Here is a 27,943-nt window from a genome sequence, read left to right on the forward strand (position 1 = left end):
GGCTTTCAGTTGGAGATTAGTGGTTCCAGAAAAGTGGGAAAGAGGAGGAAAGCCGTGTTGTTAGATGATAGTCATGGAAGAGACATTGGCCATTTCTTGCAGAGTGAATCATGAAACAAGTGCCAAGTCACTTACTGTATCAAGCCAAGTACGTGTCTTAGCCAAGTGGTAGCGGATACAGGTCCTCTGCTTGAAAATTCTGGAAAGAAGAATCATGTTGTGATAGTGGGCGTAGCAGGGGACAATACCGACAATGAGCAGGGCTAAAGTATCATGAGTGACTGGCTGACTGGTAAAGAGAGCTACAGCACAGACCTGTACAAATGGTGAGCTTATTGTAGTTCTGATGCGCTACGAGTGGCCTAAGTTGAACAGCTCTGTGAGTTGTGTCAGTACATAGGTCAACTGCTTCTGCCAGTCATGGGGTCGAACATGGGTTTATTTTACGTCGAGCCATTGACAGGGATGGGAAAGGAAATTGGGCTGGATAATAGTAGAGTCTTTAAGGGCTGAGGTGGAGGGGGAGGGGGACGCCACTCATGTAAGTATCGCTATAGTCAGTGGTGTGAGGCCAGCAATTTTTAGGGTTAACTCAGATTTACATGATTATTGAAATAAATGTAACTGAACATCTGGAGAATGGAATACCTGAGGACAAAAACGAAGTTGAAGTAAACTTAGTGGGTTAAAAACTATATGCAATGAATTTTTGATTTGTTTAGATGATCTGCAGGATGCAAATAATGTAGAAAGGAAAATTAATAACAGTCAGAATATGCACCTGATAATTATGAATTTTTTGTGAATTAACTCGATGTGTCATTAAAATTCTTCACTGTCAAACAGAATCATGTAATATAAGAATGGAACAATAATTTAAAGTGTTTAGAGCATACCTATTCTAGAGCTATATCTGGTCCATTGCCATTTCATGCAATTTTCTCCCCTCACACTATTTGCAACAGGAGATATGGGAGCCAGCAGCACTGCAATTGATGACATTACTATAGCTACATAGAGTTTACAGACTCATATTGTAATTCCCATAGTTATTGGTCTCTGAAGCCAAAATTGTCAACTGTTGATACTTAATATTAGGATGCATGACATAAATAAAAATTAGTATACAGACTGGAAAACGTATGCCATACAGCTGATGTATTCTATAACACAGTTACGTACAGTTTTGAAAACTGTTTTCCATCAAAATTAACCTCCGGATTAAATGCACCTAAATGCTGTGAGACAAATGCAATCATACTATCACACAAAACTAAGAGAAGACTACTTAGCATCAAGAGAAACATTTGCTGAGAAGTTTAAACTTCATTGTAAACTATTGTGTAAAATTTTTAGCATAGTCATCAGAGCATCAAAATGTATGTGCTCTCAAGAAAAAAAGTAGCTTCTTTAGCAACAAGATAAGAACTAATTAGAACACAGCACAAAACAAGACGAGTAAAATTAATCATGGAAATGAAGTAATTTCTTTAAAGGTAGATAATGAACTGATCAATGATAGCCCGAAAATTGCAGACACTACTAATTGTTTTTTGCTATCAGTAGTAGAAAATTTAGCTTTTTACACTTCCTTGGTAAAAGTCTGTAGTTTCTAAGGAAAGCATTACAAAATTCGAAACATTTCAGCTGCATAGTACAGCTTTGTGAGAATTAATCATTCTTGAGATTCTGAACATTGTAATGTGTTGAGTCACTTATGTAATGTATCTTTACCAGACAGGTTTATGTACATACTGTGGTCATGCTACATAACAAAAAAGAAGATAAAAACAACTAAAGATTTACTGCCCATTTCATTACTACCAGCATTTTCAACAGATTATCATAGAAATCCATAAGTTATAAAAACAATGAAATACAAGAAGAAGAAAGTATTAATTTTGAGATTAAAGACAGATTACAAAATAAATTGCAAAATTCACTGTCTAGAATTACTGAACAGCATAGTTCAACTACATTTTGGATTATGCTTGATTACTCCTATGGGTGATTTAAAGAAACTAATTTATTCTGCACATTTCCATTCACTAATGAGTCACAAAACTGTTTTTTTTTTTTTTCAGAAAACAGAAGTGTCTTATAAAAGCTCTTCCACTGAGCAAAGTTCTGGGAATTCTGGGTATGGCACTTGGAGTTTTCTCCTCGTAAGGAAGGCAGTCAGCGCGTTATCTGCATACTGTTTCCATGAGCAGGTGTTTTTGAATCAGGTGTTAAAAAAACAGAGAAGAGAAAAAGAAAAGAGGGAAAGCGTAGTAGGAGGGACAAAGAAAGATGAAGTCGAATATGAAGAAGCAGGAGCGAAAGGATTTTAGCGCAGTAACATGGGAAGAGAGCGGAGACGTATGGAAGAAAATGATGAACTGTATTGAGTTCTGTAAGATCTACCTTTCCTTGGAACACAGACTTCTGTTTCTTGGTCTCGGCTATTAGATGAAGCCAATCTCGTTACGCCAATGAGATTTTTGATTGAGTATTGTTCAATGGTTTGACTTGTATCACGTAAAATAGAGTTACTAAAATGTGTATATTTTACTTCACTCTAGTGTTGTTCTCAGTACAAGAATAAGCAGGCTAAGCAGCCATGGGGAGTAAACAAAAATGGGGAGACTTCGACAGGGTGGTGGAGAGGAAGGGAGAGGAAAGACGACGTTTCCCGTGGCCGCTAATTACCTTGGTTATGTCTCTGATCGGACATGATACAGGTGACGGGGTGTTGAAGGCTATGCGGTCCTGGTAGAAAAGTGTTCTGACGCCCCACATTCAAGTCGGTGGTGATCTCAGTGTAGGACGCAGGTCGCAGGTCGCAACGCAGGGCCCTGAGGAGGCCACGTGACATTCGTTCGTCAAACAGTTTTGGTCTTTCAATAAGGCGGTTTACATGTGTGGAAACATTGTGTCTGTGATACTGAAGATTGACCCTAGACACTGTTGATCTCAGAAAGCCAAATTCTCGTATAATTTCTGCAATGCTAGAGCCATGATTATCATCCCACGTTCAAAGTCGATTAACTCGCTACCTGCTGCCATGTTCGCTCCTCACCTACCTGTAACTGACTGATCAGACTACTATTTCGGTCTTGCAAACCATTCTTCGGACCCTTAAGAGGCAGTCTTTCAGCTGTCAACCTGTGATATGTTTTCAAAGGCCAGCCAAGGTGCTTATCTATGGTCCGCAGAACGTAAACTGTTGTTTTGCAGATAAGGTCGATAAACCGTCAAAGACAAGTTAACGGTCAATGCTCTCTCCGCAACAGACGGTGAGCACAAGCATCTTCATGTCTCCGTACATATTCAAATATTTTTTTGTAAATGGCTGTTCAGTCATTTCTTTTGTCTTAGGATATAATTCCAATGCCGATTCGTAATTTTATTCGTATGTTGACAGGGATCGATGGGACAGAAAGTTGGTGCAAAGATTAACACACTGAATTATTTTAAAAGAGAGGTTTTAGCATACCATAATTTAAGTTTACCAATATTTCTCTAAATAACTTATGCTTGTAGCAATACCAATATGATTCCCTCAATAGCGAAAGGTTCTTCCCTACACATTTCGAACCAGTTCTTCAATCACATCATACTTAATAGTATGTAGAAAGTATCTAGTTTCTATCTATATTACTAAACTATTTTTGCGGTTTATAGGTCACAGTTCATGTTTCTTGCTTCAGTTGCAGGTTGCCTATTTAACGGCTTCCACGGACAACAAAAATTTTGTTTTCAATTTCTCGCATAGTTATGGACCAAATTTAAAAGTTTAAAGTGTTGTCGTAATGTACTTATTAAGAGGTATAATCTCATGTTAAACATGTAACAGAATAAGACAAGTATTACAGACAGAAACTGCGAGTTTGTCTTGAGGCAGATTAACTCATCGTGTGCAGATACTCAGATTATATTCATCCAGCATATTATACTCATCCAGCATTCAACGAGCATCCAACAAACTTTCCACACAATTTCGAACCTTCACGAAACTTCTCGCTAACAACACCATCCCCCAGCGCTGTTGATGCGGTAAAACTTCAGCCTCAGGCACTATCATTTAATTTATTACTTCTTTACTAACAGCTTTATCCGCAACACACTTTGCAGGCGATATCCGCATATACCACTGAAATTACCTGAAAAATTATGGCATTGTACAACACGTAAGTTACAAGTTATGACGCCTTAAATACTGGGATGCATGAAAAACTAGCTTTTGCTTAAAACGGAGTACATATTAGTCAGACTATATTAACCCAGTGTCTCACAATGAGAACACTTAGCGATTTTCAATAAAATTTAAACATGACTTAATACCTTTTCTAAACTCTTTCTCGCTTGCATGCTTCGAGTCAGATATTTAACACATTAACTCTGTTGCAAAGTTGTTAGAACTCTGAAGCTGTGTCATACGTGACAGTTCGATTCTTTAAAGAATCGGGGCTAACCGGTTTGTTAAAAGTTCGACTGTGCGAAAACTAATTGGGCGACTCCGTACTCGCTTCCAGATGTGGGTGTGAATAGCGTTCTGAATAAATATTTAGTATGTGTCACAGAAACCTGAACGAAAATTTGACCTGTGTCGTAGAAACCAGGACGATAGGATACGGACACCGAACGAGGTGGCGCAGTGGTTAGCACATTGAACTCGCATTTGGGTGGACGACGGTTCAATCCCGCGTCCGGCCATCCTGGTTTAGGTTTTCCGTGACTTCCCTAAATCGCTCCAGGCAAATTCCGGGATGGTTCCTTTGAAAGGGCACGGCCGACTTCCTTTCCCGTCATTCCCTAATCCGATGAGACCGAAGACCTCGCTTTTTGGTCTCCTCCCCCCCAAACAACCCAACCCAACCCTATACAGTGCTTCATGCAAAGCTCCCAAGGATTATATGAAGGATACGGACTAGGTGCATTGCTATGTTTGTGAGGCAACTGATGCGTTCTGACTCATCACCTTTGAACACAACCACTGTGAAAGATTATCGATGAACCAAGTTACGCAAAAACCCTGGAGCCGTAATGAAATCTTTTTGTGGAGATGCATAATTATCAAAACAGCTAAAACGGCAGATTCGCAGGAATTTAGAGAGCCTTAAAAACCTTCAGATAGTTCAATGCACTAACGTGGAAATGGGAGATATTAAAGTAAGTCATCGCTGAACAATGGAAAGGAATTTGGCCCGGATGAAATACCTGTCTGACTGTACAGGTATTATGCGAAGGAATTTGCTCCCTTCTAGCAGCAGTTGATCGTAGATAGCTAGAGCAACGAAGGGTACCAAATGACAGAAAATAAAGCGCAAGTCATTCCCGTTTCCAGGAGGGGCCACCTGGCAGATGCAGATAATTAAGGTCTATACTACCGATGTGGTCGGAGGAAGGCAATGGCAAACCGCCTCCGCTAGGACCTTGCCTAATACGGCGGTTCGGGTCTGCTGCATCGTCCTCTACGCTCCTCGGAGTATGGGGCCTCATGATCATCATCACCACTTATGCAGTCTGATGTACAATTATGAAACCTGTTTTATGCTCATGCGTTATGAAGTTATGGAGAAGGAAAATCTCCACTATAAAAAATCAACATGGATTCCGTAATCTTGCGAAACGTAGCCTATTCTGCTCGTCCATGAAGTCCAGAGCACCCAAGTTGATGTCCCGCTGCTTGACTCAGATCAGCATAGGGCACAGTTTCCCATTGTCGTTTACAGACTTAAATACGTGCACGTTTTCTACTGTTTACAATACATGTAAACAATTTAGTGGATAAACTCGTAATAAATGTTACGTACAAAGCATAAATAGGCGAAGAGATTCATTACTGCTCCGTTATGCTATTGGAGACGAATCGCTGTGTACCTAGTTGTAATTTTACAATTAATATAACGCCATTGTATCCCATAACTTTATAAGAGAAATTTGTATAGGCCAACGCTCTACGAACATGGGTAGACAAATGAAAAAAAAAAACATAATAATAACTGGGGTTCGAACACGGGATCCCAAAGAGAGAACTGCGATCCTAGCTACAGCACCACCATTTCGTCTCAGATTGTCGTGCGATAAAAATCATCTAAACTACGTCGGAAACTCCGAAACTCGTTTGCTCAGAAATGTTCGACATTCTACGGATACGCCAAAACATATGCTCTGTTATTTTGACTCCTCTTCGACTGAACGAAGCTTCTGGGAAATAAGGTTGTGGCACTTGCCGTGTTCCCCTCGTTAGTGTTGCCAATCCCAAGATGCCGAGAATCGTGTCTAAGGGACTGGTGGTTTATAAAATCAGCGGATCAGGAACCTAAAAGTCGGGGCATTTGGTGACCTGCATAAGGATTCAGAGGGATCCTCATGTAACCCCCAAAGTTTGGAGCTCCCCGAAAACATCAGGGCACCTGGCACCACGAGCACCTACAATAGTTACGCCACTGTATCCAGTGCCTTCCCACGATTCTTAGCCACTCACAGGAGTTGGTCTAGGGCGTCGTTCCTTGTTCGCTTCGAGTAGTTTCTAGTGCCTGGCGGTGATCGTTAGCCTTTAGGCGGAGTGTCGCCAGGATTACACAAGTGGCGGTAGGTGGAGCAGTAAGAGGCAGCTGTGAAGAAGCAGCAGCAGGTAGGTAGCGCGTGTCGGAGCTACGGGCGAGGCGAGGTGAGGCCGGCGTGGCACGTGTGTAGCGGCCGTTAAGCTAACGGCTGCCGCTGCCGCTGCCGCTGCGGCTGCGGCGTGGGCCGGCCGTGGGCGGCGCGGCCTTCCCAGGAGGCCCGGAGCCCGGCCCGGCCCGGCCAGGGACGCACCAAACGCCGAGCCAGGAAACAGCTCTGCATTCTCCTCCTGCTTCTCGGCCGGTTGTCGGTCTTACCAGGTCTGCCATCCTGTCCTCCCCAGTGCAGTTCTTTTCCATCCGAGAGATTTTACACCCTCTTCCATATACTCTATCCACCGCTTTCGCGATTTGTTTATTTATTTATTCATCCAGGGTTTCATTCACAAGGATTTTCCATTATAATACGAAGGTCGTTCAATAAGTAATGTAACACTAATTTACTCTCGGCCAGTTTCGGTTGGAAAAAATGATGTATTTCCTGTGGGACATCGTGTATTAGTCCCGCTTCAGTCCCTATAGCCCAAGGGCGGTGACGCTATATGTAGCCTTCAAAATGGCTTCTGTAATGGAGGTGCATTACAGGCAGAGAGATGTCTCCTTTTTCTCACGGAGAAACAAGTTTTGTCCATGCTGCCCTCTCTAGTGGAGTTCTCCGCATCCTCTAACTCTGAGAGATTTTATTTCTTGCATCTTGCAGAGAACTGTCACTGAATTTCTTATGGCTGGAAACTACAAAGTGGTTCAAATGGCTCTGAGCACTATAGGACTTAACATCAGACGTCATCAGTCCCCTAGAACTTAGAACTACTTAAACCTAACTAACCTAAGTAAATCGTACACATCCATGCCCGAGGCAGGTTTCGAACCTCCGACCGTAGCGGTCGCTCGGTTCCAGACTGAATGCCTTTATTTTGGTTATTATTTTGCTGTTACACTGAAGAGCCAAAGAAACTGGTGCACCTGCGTAATATCGTGTAGGGCCCCCGCGAGTCTCAAAAGTGCTGTAACACGACGTGACATGGACCCGACTAATATCTGAAGTAGTTCTGGAGAGACATGACACCATGAATCCTGCAGAGCTTCCATAAATCCGTAAGAGTACTAGGCGGTGAAGACCCCCCTCTGAGCAGCACGTTGCAAAACTTCCCTCATATGCTCAATAATGCTCATGTCTGGGGTGTTTGGTGGCCAGCGGAAGTGTTTAAAGTAAGAAGAGTGTTTCGGGATCCTCGCTGTAGCAATTCTGGACGTGTGGGGTGCCGCATTATCCCTCTGAAATTGCTCAAGTCCGCGGAGTGAACAATGGACATGAAATAATGCAGGTGATCGGACAAGATGCTGACGCACGTGTAGCCTGTCAGAGTCGTATCTAGACATATCAGGGGTCCCATATCAATCCAACTGCACCCCACACCATTACAGAGCCTCCACCAGCTTGAACAGTTCCCTGCTGACATGCAGGGTCCATGGATTCATGAGGTTGTCTCCACACGCGTACACGTCCATCCGTTCGATACAATTTGTCGTCCGAACAGGCAACATGTTTCCAGTCATCAACAGTCCAATGTCGGTGTTGACGGGCCCAGGCGAGGCGTGAAGCTTTGTGTCGTTCGGTTATCAAGGGTACACGCATGGGCCTTCGGCTCCGAAAGCCCATATCGACGATGTTCCGTTGAATTGTTTACACGGTGACACTTGTTGATGGCCCATCATTGAAATGTGCAGCAATCTGCGGAAGGGTTGCACTTCTGTCACGTTGAATGATTCTCTTTAGTCGCCGTAGTCCCCGTTCTTGCATGCTGTTCTTCCGACCGCAGCGATGTAGAAGATTTGATGTTTTACCGGGTTCCTGATATTTACGGTACACTCATGAAATGGTCGTTCGGGAAAATCCCCTCTTCATCGCTACTTCGGAGATGCTGTGTCCCATCGCTTGTGCGCCGACTATAGCACCACGTTCAGACTCACTTAAATCTTGATAACCTGCCACTGTAGCATCAGTAACCGATGTAAAAACTGCGCCAGCCGCTTGTTGTGTATATAGGCGTTGCTGACCGCTCCGCCGTATTCTGCTTCATTACGTATGTCTGTATTTGAATACGCATGCCTGTACCAGATTCTTCGGCGCTTCAGTGTATTTCACAGTGTGTATACAGAACAGACGATTAGCTGCGTTATATGCGTTTCAAATACACTTCTGATTGAACTGGTACTAAATCGATAAACTCAACGGCTATACAGTATACTGGAAATTGGGTCCGACTGTAGTTAATAGTGAATAACACGCTTAGGCGATAAGGTAATGTGATTTGGATGGAAGCAGGTGAACTGCCTAGGATGCTGATTTGATCAAAATTTGTGTATTATTGTCCTTAAATGTACGACAATATCTGATGAATGTGGCAGCTCCTCCTTCTTCCATATCCTCTCCACAGAAGTAAGACGCTAAATCTAAATCCTTTCGTATTTAGTACCAGTGGGATACAGAGAGGCAGGTTTTGCAAACTACTTATGGCGTATATAATCTATCATACAAATGAGTACTTCCTTAATTCTACCCTTCCGACCTCGACTATTCATCGACTTAACTGTAACTGCATCGAAAAAAATCTGGTCCAAGTTAAAATTACTTGCACGGTTGCATTATTCTTGTAAAAGTTAATTTCTTTCTGTCCTTTCTGCAGTAAAACAATCGTTGCTCTGACATCTGTAACGACAGCCTTTTTACCACTCATGACCGATCAAATGCGTTATATAGAAGTGGAACGTAGTCGAATAAAGACACAGTCACAAAAAAAGTAAAATTTTTTAGATATAGTGTTGCAGAAAGATGCCGAAGATCAAATGTGCAAATAGGACAACTGGTGAAGAGATACTGTATCGAACTGAGAGGAAAAGAAAGGTATCGTACAACTCAAATAAATTAAAAGATACGTTATATAAATTAATGAGGAATATTTATCTTTAAGTTAGTTGTGGCCTGCTGTCTAATGTTTAAAACTTTTTACGAGACTGCTACGTTTAACGTGACGTCATATTATTCCATAAAGGGCATGATGCGCTGGACCCATTTTTCCTTATGTTAAGAGTTCGTGATAAAATATCGCACTAAAACAACTCAGGGTTTAATCGGCTAGCCCCTGTGGGACTTCCTACAGCTCTCTCTATCTCCTTTGAGTCTGCAAACTGGAAACCACAGTACTTCACGTACCTTAATTCCTGCCACACACGATTCGTGGAAGATAATCAGCATAAATTAAATACGTCCATGGGCAATGAGTGATGAAAACGACATGCAAATGTACGATCGTATATACCGACTTGACGTTTATGATGAGACACGCCGCTGACAGCGAAGCAGGTTCGCGTTAAACATGGCGCGAAACTATACAACTGCCTGCTTCCTAGCAGTGGCGTTGGAAATAAGAGCGCGTCAAAGCTGATTAGGCCGGAAAGAGGAATGATTTTTTTTGTCAAGACAGGTTCTGTAATTCCATCCGTGAGGTTTCATTTTAACATAACTGACTCCTGCAGTTGCTCGAGTCGAAATAACGAGAATTTTCCACTCGATTATTCAGGTATCAACTTCTTCCGTATTGAGGGGTTATGTGATCCATGCAGCCAGCATATCTAATCTCTGAATGGTACATACTATATACTACATGTGATCATGCTTTTGAGTAAGTGGTTGCGATTTCGATGATTTAATAGCGTCTGCCGACGGACCTGAATATGGACTTTATTGGCCCCAAAATCACGTTTGTATATATGACCGACAGAACACAGCTGTTGGTAGGAAAGAAATTTTGTGAATGTAGAACATTTGCTATTGTACAAGTGTGATGCGCAATTGAACGACGCCTAACTTAAGGCTGTAACTCAGTATGGATTGCACTCTATTAGAGTAGGTTATGTATGAAGTATGGTAGACGGTAAGTGCAGAATTCCTAACAGATTTTCTCGTCTGATTTCAGGAGAGTCTACTCACGCTTAGCTCCACAACACGCGAATGACTGGAGCGTCTGTTTGGCAGTCTGGTTATAGCGGGTGAGTACTTTTAAATAATCGCCTTCATGAAAGTCTTGAAACAAAATGAGGATGTCAAGGATTTTAGTGCAGCAGACAGTCGCTGTCGGAAAAGCTGTGTGTATAAATGGAAGCAACACCGAGAAAGTCGTTATTGCGTCAGTTATTCAGGTGTTAAAAATGAATGATTATGAAGTTAAGAAAATATTTATAATTAATAAGTGCGACAAGAAACACATTATGTGCAAGCGAAGCAGTACACATGAAACACGAATGTATGGTGTTAAAAATGTGGATTATTAATGGATATAATTGAAGAGCCATTGTGCAGCGCGCAATAGAAATACTTATGCCGAGAACAGTAGTGAGGGATGAGGCACATATGAGTAATCATCAGATAGAGATGGGACAGGCTCTCCGTCGTTTAACAACCTTGTTAGAAAGTTCCTACGAAAGCGACGAGAACTTCATCACAGGTTTAAACGAAGTCGAAGCATTGCTAACAAGCAAAAGTTAAATGAAACCAAAGTTAACGTGAGGGGAGAACCGTTCAGACGAGCAGTGAATTGAAAAGCCTGCGGATCTAATGAAAAGTGTCAAGAAGTTCTGGCTGTGCGTGATCGAATCAAAATCATCTATACATTTACAGGTCATTCCAATCTTCAAGATAAGTAGGAACGTTAAGTCCGTATCACACCATAAAAGTTATTTGTCAGGTATCTTTTATAAAAGACGTTTTCTGACATCTTTCACAGGTGCTGGGGCACTTTTATTACTTTTTCATGAAACTTAGAGCATGGCTCTACCCTTATAAAAGATTTATCAAACAACTTTGACATGTATTACGTACCTAACCCCAGTGCTAATTCTCTGAGGACAACCTGTTATAGAATTATGGAACACGTTTTATGTTCGCACATCTTTACATTTTCGGTGAACGAAATTCTCCTCTGTGGGTTTCTGCGAACATGGACTTTTACGAAACTCGTCTCTCTCTGTTCATCCAGGAGACTATAAGACGTTAGACAACGGCGTCCAGGTTGGTGCCGTTTTCCTTTACTTCTGGAAGGCGTGCGAAACTGTTTCGCACTGTCACTTGGTGAGTAAAATACGAGCTTACGGAATATCGGAATAGCTTTGAATTCTGGTTTTTCTAGCTGATAGAACTCAATATGTCATTCTTAACGGAACGAGATTGACAGACGTAACAGTAATTTTGCGCGTACGCCAAGTCCGTATGTCTAGGGCTGCTATTGTTTGGGGTTGCATGCCGAGTGTTCTATCATCCCAAAAGACTTTTCGCACAGGAGCAAAATAAAATAGAAATGGATCTGTCAAAATGTTATTCACCTACGATGGGAGCGTTAACCAGCACGTCTGCCTTTCGTAACTTTGTTCGTTATGAAGGTTTAAACAGCAGTATGTGTTTCGTAAAGACGCACAACCCTATATTTTTTGCTCTGTTATCCACTTCCTCTCGTCAAGACAAGTTCAAAAACGTATCAGTCACAGAGTACCATTCATGTAAACAAGACGTTATTGGAAACTGACTTTGACGCTCATGTACCTGCACATAACGGAAGTACCGGGGTTACGTATTAGTCCACTTGCTGGAGTTGACAGTAAACAAATGGAAATCCAAGGGAAATACGCCATGGTCATTCAGTCAAGCGCCTACAGGTGAAAGTCTGAGTACAGTGTACAATAACGAGGAGAATGTAGAAATCACACTCACTCTGTGGCAAATGCAACTCTGTGGAATATGTAAGTTAGCGTAACAGTAAATGCAATAATGTTTTCTTACGTAAAATAAAAAACAAACCGCCTTCAGTCACAAGTCTTTATTTTATTTCACTTTACGTTGCATTTCGAGACCTGGGAAAGGGGGGGGCATCTGCATATATTTGATCAGTAGTAGTAGTAGTAGCTTTATTCATCCGTAGATCTCTTTTTACAAGGAAATAGAACATGTCAAAGTATTTACAAATTTATATCAATTTAAAATAAGCTAATTCGTATACACATATACATACAGACTTCTAGTTAGAGACAATCATTAGATTTACTCCTGGTATACAATACTTTTTTAACATTGTTTCATAAAACTTCACTCACTACACACACACACGCGCGCGCGCGCGCGCGCACGCATACACACACACTGGTGATCTCTGGGCCTTTTCTGTGCCGCAACTTCCCATTTGCTATCCTGAAAAACTGAGTCAAGATCCCTCCATAATGAGTGAGATATTGAGCTCAGAAAGAGGAAGAGGTGTTAGTATTGTGCTATTCATAGCTTGGGGGTAAGTATTTCTAGATTACTACTTGTCCTATTAACAGTACGTATGTATACCTGAATTCTAAAAATGATGTACACAGATCAAACCTTTGAAGAAGAACGCCCAGGATATCGTGCATTGAAATGAAAATCACGATTTGTGATTGAAAGATGTTTGTCTTTTTTATTTTACGAAGGCAATATAGTCACGGAAGCAAGAATGATAGCAGTGGATTAAATTGAGTATTGTTTTCTCATTTGCACTATGGGTATGTGCAGTATACCACTGCAGTACTTTTAAATAATATGTTTTTGCAAGAAAAGAGAGAACGGTAACTTCGTAGCTTAGTCTGTGCGATTTTTACTACGATTCCCATGCCCTGAGTTCAAACTTTCCGTTTCCTGAAGCGCCGCAAGACGAGAAAAGATCCGTCGGGAACGTCGGTTGTTATCGGATACCGCTCTTTGCAGAGTTCCTCTGCTTGAATAGCAGTATGCCTACCTTCAACCGCAATAAAAAAAAACTAATGATGCTGCAGTTTTTAATAATGGACTGCCTTTACTGTACATAACATAACGTTTAAAAGCACTACGGTGCTCCAATATATGTACCTTTATTGTGAATACGGAAACACTATTGCAATTACTCTTCTGCTAACTTACATTTTCCATAGATGAGTAGCATTTCTACCTTGTCTCTGTTGGTGTGTATTGTATTCTCACAAACCTTCAACCAAAAACGACTGACTGAAGAAACGGTGTGCATATTTATTGTGTTTCCGTTTGTTTACTGTCAACTTCAGCGAGTGGACGACTACGGTACATCCGCTATGTGTTAGTATGTGAGAGTCAAAGTCAATTTTTTGTCACGTTTCTAGTAACGATAATGTTTATGTGAATGATACACTGAGATATGTTTTTGAACAGGTCTTGGGCAGAGGAAATGGATTACTGAAAAAAAGGGGTTAAAAGTTTCCGGAGATTGATTATTTCCCGAGTCAACCGTGACTTCCATTTCCGCTTTGTGGGATTGAGGGTATTTTGATCATTTAGCTGATCTATCTGGGTTTCAGATTTTGCCGGGATTGATACTCTGAGCGTACATGAACAGTTCAAATAGCCTCTCGCAATATGTGAGCGAGAGGTTGAGTTTGCCTTGTGAATTAACTGCTACTAAAATGACTGGAACAGGTAGTGCCACTAATGAAATGGTTTCGGAAAATAAGTAACATCACTTCAAACGTATTCAGACTTGCACTCAATACTGCAACGTCTGCAACAATACGACATCCTGGTTTCACTGTCATCGATTGTCCTGCATACAGTGCCGACTTGGCCCCAACCAGTTTTCATATTTGTTTAAAACTTAAAGAATATCTTACAGAAATATAGTGATTAAGCGGTGCAAGCAGACGTAATGTTGTGGCTCCGTCAGCAAAGTCAAAGTTGTACACTGATGTTATCAACAATCTGGTCTCTCGTTGGAAGAAATGTGTTCATCGCCAGGGTGACTATGTTGAGAAATAAGTTTGTAGATATGAAGAATGAAGATGTAGAATGGTAATAACGTTTGTTTTATTTAAAAAGTTTTAAGATGTTTCACATAAAAAAATTCGGAGGAATCACTTTTCAGCAGGCCCTCATACGAAAAGTGTTCTGCTGTTTATGTCTCCGTAACGAACAAAGTTACCAGAAAGGCAAACACTCTGGTTAATGTTCCCTTGGTATCCAAACAACATCTGCGTCATAATTTTTTTTATTTTGCTTCTGGACAAAAAACGTTTTATGGTGATTAAGAGAAATGGAACGCCTGTATACTTAACCACTCACACAGCACATGACCCATTGCTGCTCAAGACAGTTAACAAAGAGGGTTGAAAATATCTGCATCTCGCTGCTCTGATCCACAAGAGATGGAATTTTTGCTATTTTCGCCGGCTGCGGTGGCCGAGCCGTTCTAGGGGCTTCAGTCCGGAACCACGCGACTGCTACGGTCGCAGGTTCGAATCCTGCCTCGGGCATGGATGTTTGTGATGTCCTTAGGTTAGTTAGGTTTAAGTAGTTGTAAGTTCTAGGGGACTGCTGACCTCAGATGTTAAGTCCCATAGTGCTTAGAGCCATTTGAACGATTTGCTATTTTTCAAAGTCTGCTTGCTGCTTTTGCATTTTGAGATTTGTGGAGGGAAGTAAAATTAGACGACTATGGAAAACTTTTTGACAAGGTTGGCTGCGCGTGGTGTTGTGGAGATCCAGTGCACATCACTATCGTTTCAATCTTATTCGATATGGCTCCTACGAATTTGATAAATGATTTACGGAGTCATGTGATGACACTTTAATACTACTGTGTAGTTGGCAGTCATCTGTTCTGTCATTTTGTTTGTCATCCTCGCCCGTGAATTTTACTTAAAATGCCGTGTTGGCATGTGTGTTGGAGGGGCGGGGTTGATGGAGAGGGGGGGGAGAGCATGTGGGTGAAGAAGGGGAGAGAGACAAGTAGAAATAGAGAGAGAGAGACAGACAGACAGACAGACAGACAAAGGGACTGCTACTGAATGTCGCTTGGCAGCGCCGTAGGATGTTTAGCAGTGTTCCTTACCAAAGTGGTTTTGTTCATTGATGACCTTTTTCTCTACGTAATTGCTACCATGCCTTGGTATTTTTCGTATACTGTTACCGTTTGATACTAGTGATTCCTGAACTGGAAGTCTTGGAGGTCTGTAAGCCATTTTCTTTAGCTGGCGAGTGTCTGTCACGATGTGTTTCACAATAGTGGGATGCGAGTTTTCAACCTGAACATTTTACACTTCTCCCATTTACATCGATTTCCAGTTACTTTAGGTTAACTGAAGTATGCTTACTTCGCTAAAATTATGCTTAGGATGCACCCGATGTACTTAATCGTTTTTTTATAGTGTGTTACTTCTTTTGTATGCTATTTTTCCCAAGTTTACCGAAATGTTTTTATTCTACAATTTAGCTAGTTGTTAAATGTCAGTATACGCCAAATATTCCAAATTTTATGGACTTTCTCTTCTTATTTTCCTTTGATTTCTTTCGTTTGACCATTAATGTTGGTTAGTTTTACAGTTTCGTGTGTGTGTCAGGTGTCAATCGAATTCTTATTTTATTGTTCAGTCTATTTGCTCTGTTTCATTTGACTTCCATATCGAGGCTAACGACCGCAAACAAAATGACGGAACACATGACCGCAACCGATGTTATCTTTATTTACAATACCTAGAAGTGCGAAAGAGTACGAGGAAAACGTTAGTGATTGCCGCATGCAGCTCTGCAGCAAGATACGCAACTAACAAATCATGCAAAATTTTTATCACTGTGGCCAAAAATAAGTGATTTACTGGCGACCACAGACGGTAGAAAACACAAAAGCATCAGCAAGACTCTAAGAAACAACTCCAGTCCATCATGTGTGGTTCAGATCAGAGCCACTATAGAACAGTAAGCCTCACACTTGGCTTATCACTGTAAATAATTTGGCGTGTAAGCAAGACTCATACACAGAGTTCTCTCAGTGGTGATATCTGAAGCCGCGCAGGTGGTACAATAGGCATGTTTATTAAAGGTGTTTAGTTGCAGCCATCTTATGCGTACTTTCTGTACTGCAACGTACACAAATCACTCTTTAAATGTACTGTATAGTTCAGAGAATATGGAACTTTCAATACGTAGGAAACTTGTAGACGAAAGGAAAAAAATACAACTCTAGAAAGAGTCTAATTCCTTTTCCGTTTACCTTTTGTTGCTTTGATAAACCGAAATGAATTTTTTTTATAAGATTCTAGTTCCATAAATTAAAAGTAGCCATAATCCCACACATACGACCAGTGTTCTCGACAGGTTTCTCTTGGTTATTCGTGAAATTCCGGTACTGAAAACCTTCTCGCAAAAGGTACCAACTGTGAACTCTCATGCCCTAACTCGCCTGTGAACTGAAGTTAATTCAGTTGTACATAGAACTGGGCCACAGACAATCGCACTAGCTTCGACTATGAAACGAAAATTTTAAAAAAAATGTGTTTGTTGTCACTCGTATTTCGTAAATCCCTTTTTCGCATTTCAGCTCCCTAGAATTTAGCTGAAAAGAACAACAAGTTAAACAACTGCTAGCACTGTAAGTTGAGTATGGAATAAAATATTTAAAAAAGCAGGAAAAGAGAGAGAATCTTAATAACTGTTGTCCTGGTTACTATTTCAATAATTACCCACCAAAATTTTCTGAGCAGTAATAAAAATTAATGTTTCTGGTGACAAATTTTGATTACAGATAGCAATTATCCTCTCACATCATTCCATCTGTTTATTTTATCTAACTCTGTCACAGTTACTACATGAAAAATTCGTATAGTCTTTTTAGTAACCCGTTACTCAATTACTACTATATTGCTGACACATGTGTCATGACAGTACTGCCAAATAACGACCGTCAGAAAGTCATTGGCCTACATTTCGTGCAAGGTTGCTCATTTATTGGAGGCGTCTGCTTGAATGTTCCGGCCATAATCATGGCTCCTTTCCACTAGAAAAGGCTACTGTACTCGAAAGAAATCACAGCCGAGCTCTTGGCACACATCGCAGAGGACGGGACACAGAAGATATCCTATCGTTTGTTTTCTAATAATAGCGTACGTATCAGTCGATGTTATTGAATAGCAAGAACGCCTCATTACTCGCTTCTCGTCCCATCCTTCAGAAAGGCACAAAAATTTGCAGTTATCTGTTAGCGTACCCTCGGGCAAGGATAGAAGAGAGACGTTTGTCAAGAACGTCCTCTGTGCCCATAACGTTTACCGAATTTCCAGACACTCGGCGGTGCGTACGTTCGTGATTAATCAAAATGGAAAGACGGGTCTGCGACCAGGTTAACAGCGTTGGCTCATAAGTCATAGTTCATGCTTCGATGAGCTGACCGCTTATATCAAAGTGTCAATTACTTGTGAGATAACGTTCTGGAAATATTCCAGCTGGACGACAAATATTGCGAAGCTGTGCGTAAAGCAATAAACACGAAACAAAATACACTGATACGCGTGTCCTATTAGTCAGTGGCAACATACGTACGTCTCAGGAGACCAGCCGTTAGCTTGTTCTCTAACGCATCTTTGTTACTGAAGCTGCTGCTTCTACTTTGATTTTAGAAATCGTGTATAACGGCTCCATTGCAGTAGTACGCTTTGAATAAGAGAAAAAATCAGTCGCTTTTTGATTTACTTTTTATATACTGATCCAGTACCATGAAGGTTACTTATATTTCTTGTATATGACACGTATTATAAGGGGTTGTAATCTCCTGTTTTTGCCAACTGCAAAACGAGAAATTCACTAAAATCGTCAGTTATCGACGTAATGGACACTTTCGTGATTTCTAGTACAACATTTATCTTATTTAAGGATGAAAAAAATATGCGCTGTTCTACTAGCATTTCTTTATTACAAATTGGTTATTTTCTTAGTGTACGATGATTTAATGAGCCGAAAATTGGAATGTAAAGAGTAAGGACAAGGGCAATTTGTCTGGTTCCCAGCCCTAAATCTTTGTATATGCTGTATTACTATACTTTACATGAAACTGAAATGGTATAAATACATAGAAAACATACACAGTTCTGTACCTGATGTTGAAAACGTTTATGTGCCGTATTTGTATGGAATTCTTTCAGCTTTCTTCTTGCACAACTTTTTCTTCAGAATCATAATTATTATCATCTTCTTCAATCAATGACATTAATCCTATATATGCTTCGTACATCGTTTGTCTATCGACATTCTGATGGACCACAATGGAACACGTTTTCATGTAATCTTTCAATATGTATCCTTTGAATATGATTCTATAATTTGCCTTTTCCTCCTAGCACCACGTTTTCAACTGGTGTCATATTTCCCTGTCTCTTCCGTGGCAATTTAAATGGCCCTATGCAAATTTATTGCTAGAGTATAGTGTGTGCTCTCGCCTACTCTTTTAATAGCCTTTGCTCCTGCCATACAGGCAGCTCATTAAATCAAAGGTTTGCGGAATTCCGAAGCCGCTCTTTTTTTTATCTTTGCAGACTGTACGTCCAATAATTCCGCACATATCGTTGAAATTTTCCAGGTTACGGTCAATATCTACGGTATATGATATCTAGCATACTATAAACTTGAAAAAGTTGAGACCTGAGATGATACTGATTCGGAGAATTAGCTTGTATCGTACCGGTGGGGATTATCCAATCTCAGAGCGTATACACCTGATAAAATAAACTTTGTACAGCTCCCAGTCCGGTGAGAACTTTTCTATTTGATGCCATTTAGTCGGATTGCCTACCAATTTCACTGCTTATTTTATAGTTCAGTTTTCCATCGGAACCTGCTCCGGACCTTTTCACCACGGAAAACTCTGGGATGGTCACTGGAAATCGACCTCGGGACTTCCGCTGTCGTAGCCAGCTGCAGCGCTGACTACGATAAAACGGAGGTGGACTGTATCTGTACCTAAAACCACAATAACAGGCGTAACAAAATTCTCTCCAGTATTATCCGACAGTGATGTACACTGTAATGATGAACTGCAGAGTGATGAAAATCGATGACTTAAGTACATTGCATAAAGTAATAAGATTCACCTCCAGTTGTACCTCCGCAACAATTTCAACATCAAACACATAGCCGTGAATGTGTTAGCTTCATTTATACGGTTACAAGGACATCTAAGAGCTATTAAAATTCCATACACGTTTGCCCATTTCCATTCGCCAAAGACAAATGATTCCAACGCTGAATGATACGAACTATACAAGAAAACAATCTGCACCCATTCTCAAATAGGTTTTCATATGATATACCTAATCGGATCGAAATCGCTAATGGAGTAATAATTAGAGGCTAATAGAGCAAAGTGACTAATAGCTGATTTCATCAATGTACATTGCCTTAGTGCAACAGTCACGGAGTTTCATCATCTACAAATATATATATATATATATACACGGTCAACGCCTGGGCTGAACAAAGAAGAATAGAAACTGTATTGGGAATATAGATGCTGATGTACATATTCCATTGCTAATATCGGCAATAAAATGTGGAAAAGGTATTCCGGCGCTTTCCTTCCTCCGACCGCTGAATCACAGAATCCAGCCAGTCACGTATGATCCTAGCATTAGTCGTGGAATCCGAACTATGGTGCACTTTGCCACTTCGAACATAGGCAAGCGTTGGTATAAGAGAAAGCTAAGATAAAAGTGTAAAACAAAGCAAACAAAAAATTATTTGAACGAACACGCTTGAGCACCTAATCGTTACAATAGGACTTTGAGAAACGGTGAGGTCGAAAGTCATTCATTAGCTTAGTATGAACATATTAAGAAATATTTTACTTTGAAATGATTGTACCCTAACAGCTGTTCTCTGTAGTCGCTCAGCTTCGATATTCTTTTACTACTTGAGGTGTTATCGCATTACGTAGGGTGTTAAATACCTTCTTTCGAGACAATAGAAGCTGAAAATGGGCTTTAGGCTCTGCAAGTTGTATCCGAAATTGGTGTATTAGGAAGTGGAAATGATTTTTAAGCGGTTTGCCACGTTTATTTTCGGCAGTTAGTGACCTGGTGCTCTATTTACATCTCAGAATGCATTCAGTGAAAGAGCCCACCCAAATATCGCGGCCTATGGGCGTATAGAAGAAAAAAAAATTGAAAATTCCCAGATTGGGTGAAGTATTGATAACCTCTGGGAAGAAGAAAATATCTCACATTGCTTAACATAGCCTCTGAAGATGTGTCTTATACACTATTTTCTCTGAACCACGAATGATCTGTGAGACATTTAAGCTAGTACACTGTGGACGACAGTAACACCAGTGTAGGAGAGTATATAAAACAGTGAACCGACGCATTGTATAGTGTACTTGCAAGGCACTAATTATAAAAGCCTGTTTTATCTTTCTTTTGTTTATTATTTTATGACCATTTATTTTGTTGTAGTGCTTCGAAACTACGGTAGATTCTGTCTTTCTCTCACGAATCTAATTTACTCTCATTTATTTATTTATACATTTACTTCAACTGGCAGGATTATGGCCTTTACGCTCTCTCTCGCATCTAACCAGACTTCCTTAGTGGGAAAACATTACGGTGTGTATAGTACATGTCCAATACATAATAATAATAATAATAATAATAATAATAATAATATAATAATAATAACAATAAACAGCTCAGATTTAAAAAAAGTCAATCTTATTAACGTTTAGCAGTTTCCTAATTACATTCTTGCCAGATACCTATGACAACAGTAATGGGAGCCAAAGCAGATAAAAAGTTGACTGGCCAGAGAAAGAGCGAGAAATTGCAATGTAAGATTAACAGATGAGATGGATGGAAGAAAATAGGAATTGAAAAGCATGAGATGTGCATAGATAGTTTACAATGTGACAGAGATACTGGCTCCCTGTTGGACAGAAGTAAATAGCTGGATTATGCCCAGAGGGAAGATACAACGATGATATAAGATTAAGGTTTAATCTCCTCTTGTACGCAGATTGGTTTTGGAAATGTCATAGGTTACAATGTAATTTGTTCCACAATCGTATGGATGGAATACAGAAGGGGATGGAGAAGGATTTACTGTTGCTGATCATGATCTGGTACTGCAGTTGTGAAATGATGTGAGGAGTGATAGAGAGGACACCAGTAACTGAAAAAATGGTGAAATAAATAGTGTGTAGAAACTACGCTGCCTATCCGGTTGCGTTAACCTGCGTATCGGAATGACTGATACGATCAAGTGACCTAGCCTTGCACACATATATTGCGCAAGCGTTCGTAGCTAGCTCGAGTCCTGTAGGGTTTACATGATCATCTGTTAATACAAAGGATCTGTGCGGGTGTAAATTATTATATTAATTTAATTCATTAATTTCCTAATTAATTTAACTGAATTTCGTCTAATCTTAATTATAGATTGACAATATTTTTGTTACTGTAGATTGAGTACTTATAATCCGGGCAGTATGGTTAACTTGATAAAACTGTAGTGCGACTATCCGTGTGTTAACACATGCAGAGACTCCAGAGTCGAAGAAAACTCAACTAATGACGTCTGCTCTCGTCGTAATGGTACTGTCGCGCAAGGTGCTCTCGCGATGACTGCCTATTGATTTTGGAGAAAGTACAGGAGCATTCTAGATACTAGGCAGGCGATATTCATCTCATGTTACATTGTTTTATACGCTAGTTACAGAAATCTAGACTTCTACGGCATACTGTTCGATATTCCTGTAGCAGGTTCGCAGGTATCCAGAATTATATTGGTTTGTGACGTAGCTTGTGTGGCACTAGTTTTCTTAATCTCGGTGCGAATCGTTTTAAATGAGCTTTCTTACATTCGTTCCGACCAGGTTTCGGTTTTCTAGCAACATGACCCCATTGAAAGGTCGATAGACCTTCCATTCCGCATTAGGTACATCTGAAAAACTGTATTTATGTATAACAATTTGTCCATTTTATTTGGACTGTTGAGCTCCGTGGCCGTGGATAATAGTATTTCACTGAAAAAATACGGCAACCAGCCACTTTTTAATGCGTTTTTTATTTACGCCAATATGCATTTCGGGTTTGCACCCATCTTCAGCTGGCAAATTACATGGATCTTCAGTTACTACAGTAGTACAATCTCGACAGCAGTTTGGATGCTGCAACAAGCTTTCTCCTCTCCTTGTTTTTTCCTGGCTTTTCTTCTTTTTTGCAACGACACAAACACTTTTTATCACGTATTTTGCACAGGCGCACTGCGTTTGATAAAAAGTGTTTGTGTCGTTGCAAAAAAGAAGAAAAGCCAGGAAAAAACAAGGAGAGGAGAAAGCTTGCTGCAGCATCCAAACTGCTGTCGAGATTGTACTACTGTAGTAACTGAAGATCCATGTAATTTGCCAGCTGAAGATGGGTGCAAACCCGAAATGCATATTGGCGTAAATAAAAAACGCATTAAAAAGTGGCTGGTTGCCGTATTTTTTCAGTGAAATACTGTATTTATGTATATCGTACTACCTAGTTAGGCTCCAATAAAACTGTGGTAGTAGACAATAAGTTACTAATCTTGTAGTTCCAGAACATAGATAGTCCCCGTATTTGACATTCACCTGCATTACTTGTAACGATTTGAATAGTTACAAAAATTTTACAAATTTTGGTCCTTGCAAACCAGCAAACGATTCTAGAATCAATATTCCAAGCTTAACTTCTGAGGTTATCAATTCCCTAGAATTTAGAACTACTTAAACCTAAATAACTTAAGGACATCACACACATCCATGCCCGAGGCAGGATTGGAACCTGCGACCGTAGCGGTCGTGCGGTTCCAGACTGTAGCGCCTAGAACCGCTCGGCCACTCCGGCCGGCGACTATTTTTCGGACTGTATTGCCTACTCTGAAACTAACCAGCCCCGGGCAATGTTCATATCGCATTAGCTGTCGGGCTATACTTTCCGATCAGTCTAACAGTCTAACACCTTGTTTATCACCACATTAGTCCCCCTTTCTACCTCCTCTAAATTTTGTCCTTGAAAGGCTAGAGTCCAGGTTTAGAAACTAACCCGACACACGGCTATGAGAAACAAAGTTTCGAGCAAGAAATTGCTGAATTCTGAATCATTTGACTCTTTATTCTGCAAATCCTTTTATTTATTTATTTATTTATTTTTACAAACACACGTGAAGATTTAGCGATCATAGTCAACGCCCCTCCGACATGTCTTCCACTGCACATTCCTCTTCATTCCCATATCATCCATTTCTAGTGTCGTTACCTCCGAAAACTATACTAGTTGCTTAGAAAGGGAACGCTGGGAAAGAAAAGTTACGAAGTGAAACTTTCCTGTTATCTCCATCATGTGGGTGTCGGAAAGGCGTTTATTGTTTCTTTAGAGTTACTCCGATATTTTTGTCTCAATGAGAATGAGACTGAATCATTTCATTTTGTACGATTCAAGCTCTCGGACGAATGAACCTCACAACGAAATGAATAAATTAAGGTCCACCATGTTATTTAACTGACAAATTACAATAAAATCTCATACGAACAGCTACGTATGTATAATCGAATATAAACATTTATAATCAAAACATACAAACATTTATAATCAAATACAAAAATTTATAAAATAAAGAACAAACCGCCTTCAGTTAGAAATCGCGAAAGGATGCATTTCGAGCCATGGAGCTCATCCTCAGTTGCCTGAACAGTCTGTATCATTTTTCAACTTTAGGTTAATACTATTCCTTTTAAGGTTACATTAGTATATCACAAAGTGGCACATTCTGACTGCAATTTTTACAAAACTACGACACGCCGAAAAATTATTTACGGCTTACAGTAGTGGTTTTTAAGAAAACATAAGTAGGTTTTTAAGAAAACATAAGTAGATATATTAATACACATATATACACTTTTCGTCCTACATCATATTCGCAAACACAATTCAGAAGAGGTTAAAGAATATCAGATGTAAAGATGCTATCTTTCTACATATGCACAGGCGTTGTTATTTCTAAGAAGGTACAGAGACGTTACGTTATTAACTGTAAAGAGATGCTGTTTGTAAAAAAAGGATTTGTATAGATATCAGTTATGAGTATATCGTATTAAAAGATTCCAATATTAAGAATTGTGTCTTTAGTGAAAAGTAAACTTTTGAAACTGCTGAAAGAACCGTAGCTGTTAAACTCCGTTCATTCAGATTGTTTCCGGAAGATTTTTCTTTGTGTAACATTATTTCTACTTGTTCTAGTACAAAAAGTTTTCTACAATTATGTTCTATGTGGAACTCGGTTAGGCTGCTATGGATGTCACAGTCTGGGGCTGTTAAGGAACATGTGGTTAATTGTTGAGAATCTGTCAAAGTGGTTGAATCTGAAAACATCAGTGTGTTCTTTCTACAATGTATTGGAAGTTATTCTTGTTTTGCATGTGAAGAACGGAGGGCAACTCTTACACTATAATTTACAAGTTCCGCTGTGTTCTGTTATTTGAGTGTTTCTGTTTACAGTGTGAGGCAAGTGGTGCCCAAATTTGTGGTTTGTGGGGGAATATATTTTATATTGATATTTCTAAACAAGCTAACGATTTTTAACACAATCTTCCGTCGGTTCTTGGTAAAACAATATTATAATAAATTAAAAATACCAGTCCGCTTTTGTTCTACAATATTGTGATATTGTGTCTAAATATGGAATGCTTGCCAAGATTGGTGTTACGTCTGTTGTTTTTCCTGTAGTGCTTCTGTTAACTTACTGATGTTGGCCTGTATTTTGTGTGTATTGATTTTACTGAATACCAATTATTTCTCAAGTTCATCTTTTTGCGCCATCATATAAGATTAAACGTTATCTGCATATGAGCTGCAATAAACAATTTTTTCAACACGTTTATTTTTTCCCTCAAACAATCCATTTTCTAAGTGGTTGATGAATATGTCAGCTAAGAGACTTGACATGTGTTACCCACAGCTAAGCCTTCTTTCTGTTTGTAGATTATATCATTATATGAGAAGTACTTGTGGGACAGTGCTAGTTCATGTAGATCGACCAATTCTGAAATCTCTGGTACGATTAGGTTTTTATGTTTGATAGGGATTTTTCTAACAATTTAAATTGTGTCTTTGACAGGTACATTTGTGAATAGGTTAACAATATCAAATGTGGGGATTTTTGTACCTTTGATGAGAGTTGTTACATTGTGCGCATATGTCTTTATTAAATACATGACCTCAAGAGTGTAAAATTCCCTGAAGATATTATTTAATAATTGGTAAATATTTTATGCTGGTGTATTCTTGGCGTTAACAATCAGTGTAACTGGGGAGTTATATTGGTTAAACATTTTATTTATTTTATTTTTATCTTTATTTTATTTGAATTTTGTGGTTGGGTCTTGGTTCAGTTTAGTAATACTGTTTCTGAGAAAAATTAAGGTTTTTAGAAATGCAATCATTTTTATAAAGTATAACAGTGGGAAAAAAGTGGCAGAACAGAGAATGTGAAAACGGAAGAAATGAACATTGAATGAGGAGTAACGCAAGGATGCTTACTGTCGCCGAAGCTACTCAACATACATAGAGAATAATTGATGGCTAAGGCCATTGAGGATTCAAGAGGCATTGTCGTCGGAGGAGAAAGGATAAAAGCTATAAAAGACGTGGATGATCAAGCAGTGCTGGTGGAATCTGGAGTATTCCTCGTTGTAAAAAGATAGGACAAGAACCTTGGAAGTTTAATGGCATGGAATGGAAGCTGTACAGCAGAAATAAGGTTGAGGATGTCTACGAGAAAGAGAGCATTTGAAAGGGTGAAGCACTTACTAACATCTAGGAGAATTCCAATGAAGCCGAGGGAAAGATTTGCTAGATGTTATGATTGGATTGTTGTGTTTTACAGCAGTTGTCCAAAGACAGCAAAAAAAAAGAAGTTTTGAAATATGGATTTGGAGAAGAATCGTTAAGGTGAAATGGACTGACGAATTTAAGAATGAAGCAGTAATGAAGAAAACAGGGGAAGGAAGGAAACAATTGGAAATTTTCAGAAAGAGGGAAAAGCCTTGGCTGAGACATATGCTGTGCAGAAATTGTGTACGACAAAGATTTGTAGAGGGAAAAGTGGAAGAAATGAGAGGAAGAGGTAGGAAGTGAATTGAAATGATGGATAACATTAAAGAGACTAACACACAAACAGATGAAGAAGATATAGGCCCAGAACAGGCCACAGTGGAGGTACCAAGTTGAAACCTGTCATAAGAGAGGTACACTAAAGAAGAGTGACATTGGAGTTTCCCTTATCAGCATTAAGAGCAAGAGCACCACATTCAATGAGTTTATGTTTCAACTGCTTGGACACTTTGTTTTCTTCAAAGATTTATTCTTGCGTTGTTTTACTTTTGCCCTTTTTGGAATTTTAGAATACGTACGTAGATTAGAAACTCTGTGAAACTTTAAGTTACTGACACCAGCAGATGAATATTTTATCTATGAAACACGTAACTACTTCAATATATAGGGCTTCAAAGTAGCAAATATTTTAACTACACGCAATAAAATATCAACCTTCCTATAAAGACGTCCACTAACATCAATTTTTGTGCACTAAAACGAACACATTGAGTTGTACAGCATACCGATCGTAGCTACAGAATAAAACATCAAACGCTTGCAATCGTGATCCTTTGGCTGTAGGCCCATTGAATATATCCAGCTTGTTCCAAACTGCTAGGATCACAAACACTCACACGGCAGAGGATATAAAATCAGGTGCTCTGATATAAGTACGAGTAACTAATGGTCAGAAATGAATCTTTCAGGTGGGAAGACGTTTTGAATGGGCAAATTCTGTGAGCTCACAACTGTCAGCATCGAATTTGATAGCACTACCTTTAAAATAAGACACAATCGTCTGTGTTGTGCCTACGTGTTTACCGGTGTTCCAGTGGCAACGTGTCGTCGAGAGAACATATATTATCTGCTCAAAAGTATTCGTGTTATTTAATAATTAAAAGTATTAGTGCTCATTAATATGGAGTTTATCCACCCTTTGCCTTTATATCGGCTCGAACACTGTTGGGGACAATTTCAATGAAGTGACGCGATGTTTGTCAAGCAATGTCAGCCCATTCTTAATCAAGAGCCGAAAGAAGAGAAGTATCCTAGGGTCTGAAGCGAAGTCGACGTTCTCACTCATCACAAAGGTGTTCCATTACGTTTAGGTCGGATCTCTGGGCAGGATAATCTACTTTAGGAATGTTACGGTCCGCAAACCATTGCCTCACAGGAGTTGTTTTATGACGGGGTGCATTGTCATGTTCATACACTCACTGATTGTCTCCAAAGTGTTTCTCTAGTGTATACGGTACACATTGCTCTAAAATGAGTTCATATGTATTCTCCTGCATTTAGCGTTTTCTTAAGAAGAATAAGGGGACCACATCATAACCACGAGAAACACCCCATCACTGTAACACCATTTCCTTTGTCTTCAG

The 27,943-nt window shown here is 39.8% G+C and overlaps 1 protein-coding gene across 2 annotated transcripts in view; it reads left to right on the forward strand.

Moving 5' to 3' along the window:
* LOC126356207 (protein sprouty-like) overlaps window positions 1–27,943 on the forward strand; it is a 523,717-nt gene that overhangs the window by 101,645 nt on the left and 394,129 nt on the right. For both annotated transcript variants that reach the window (XR_007565603.1, XM_050007018.1), the window contains one exon: window positions 10,589–10,661. The gene's annotated coding sequence lies outside the window, so the exon portion shown is untranslated. The remainder of the gene's footprint in view (window positions 1–10,588; window positions 10,662–27,943) is intronic.

Source organism: Schistocerca gregaria, chromosome 3 (assembly GCF_023897955.1).
Source record: "Schistocerca gregaria isolate iqSchGreg1 chromosome 3, iqSchGreg1.2, whole genome shotgun sequence".
Lineage (NCBI taxonomy): Eukaryota > Metazoa > Arthropoda > Insecta > Orthoptera > Acrididae > Schistocerca > Schistocerca gregaria.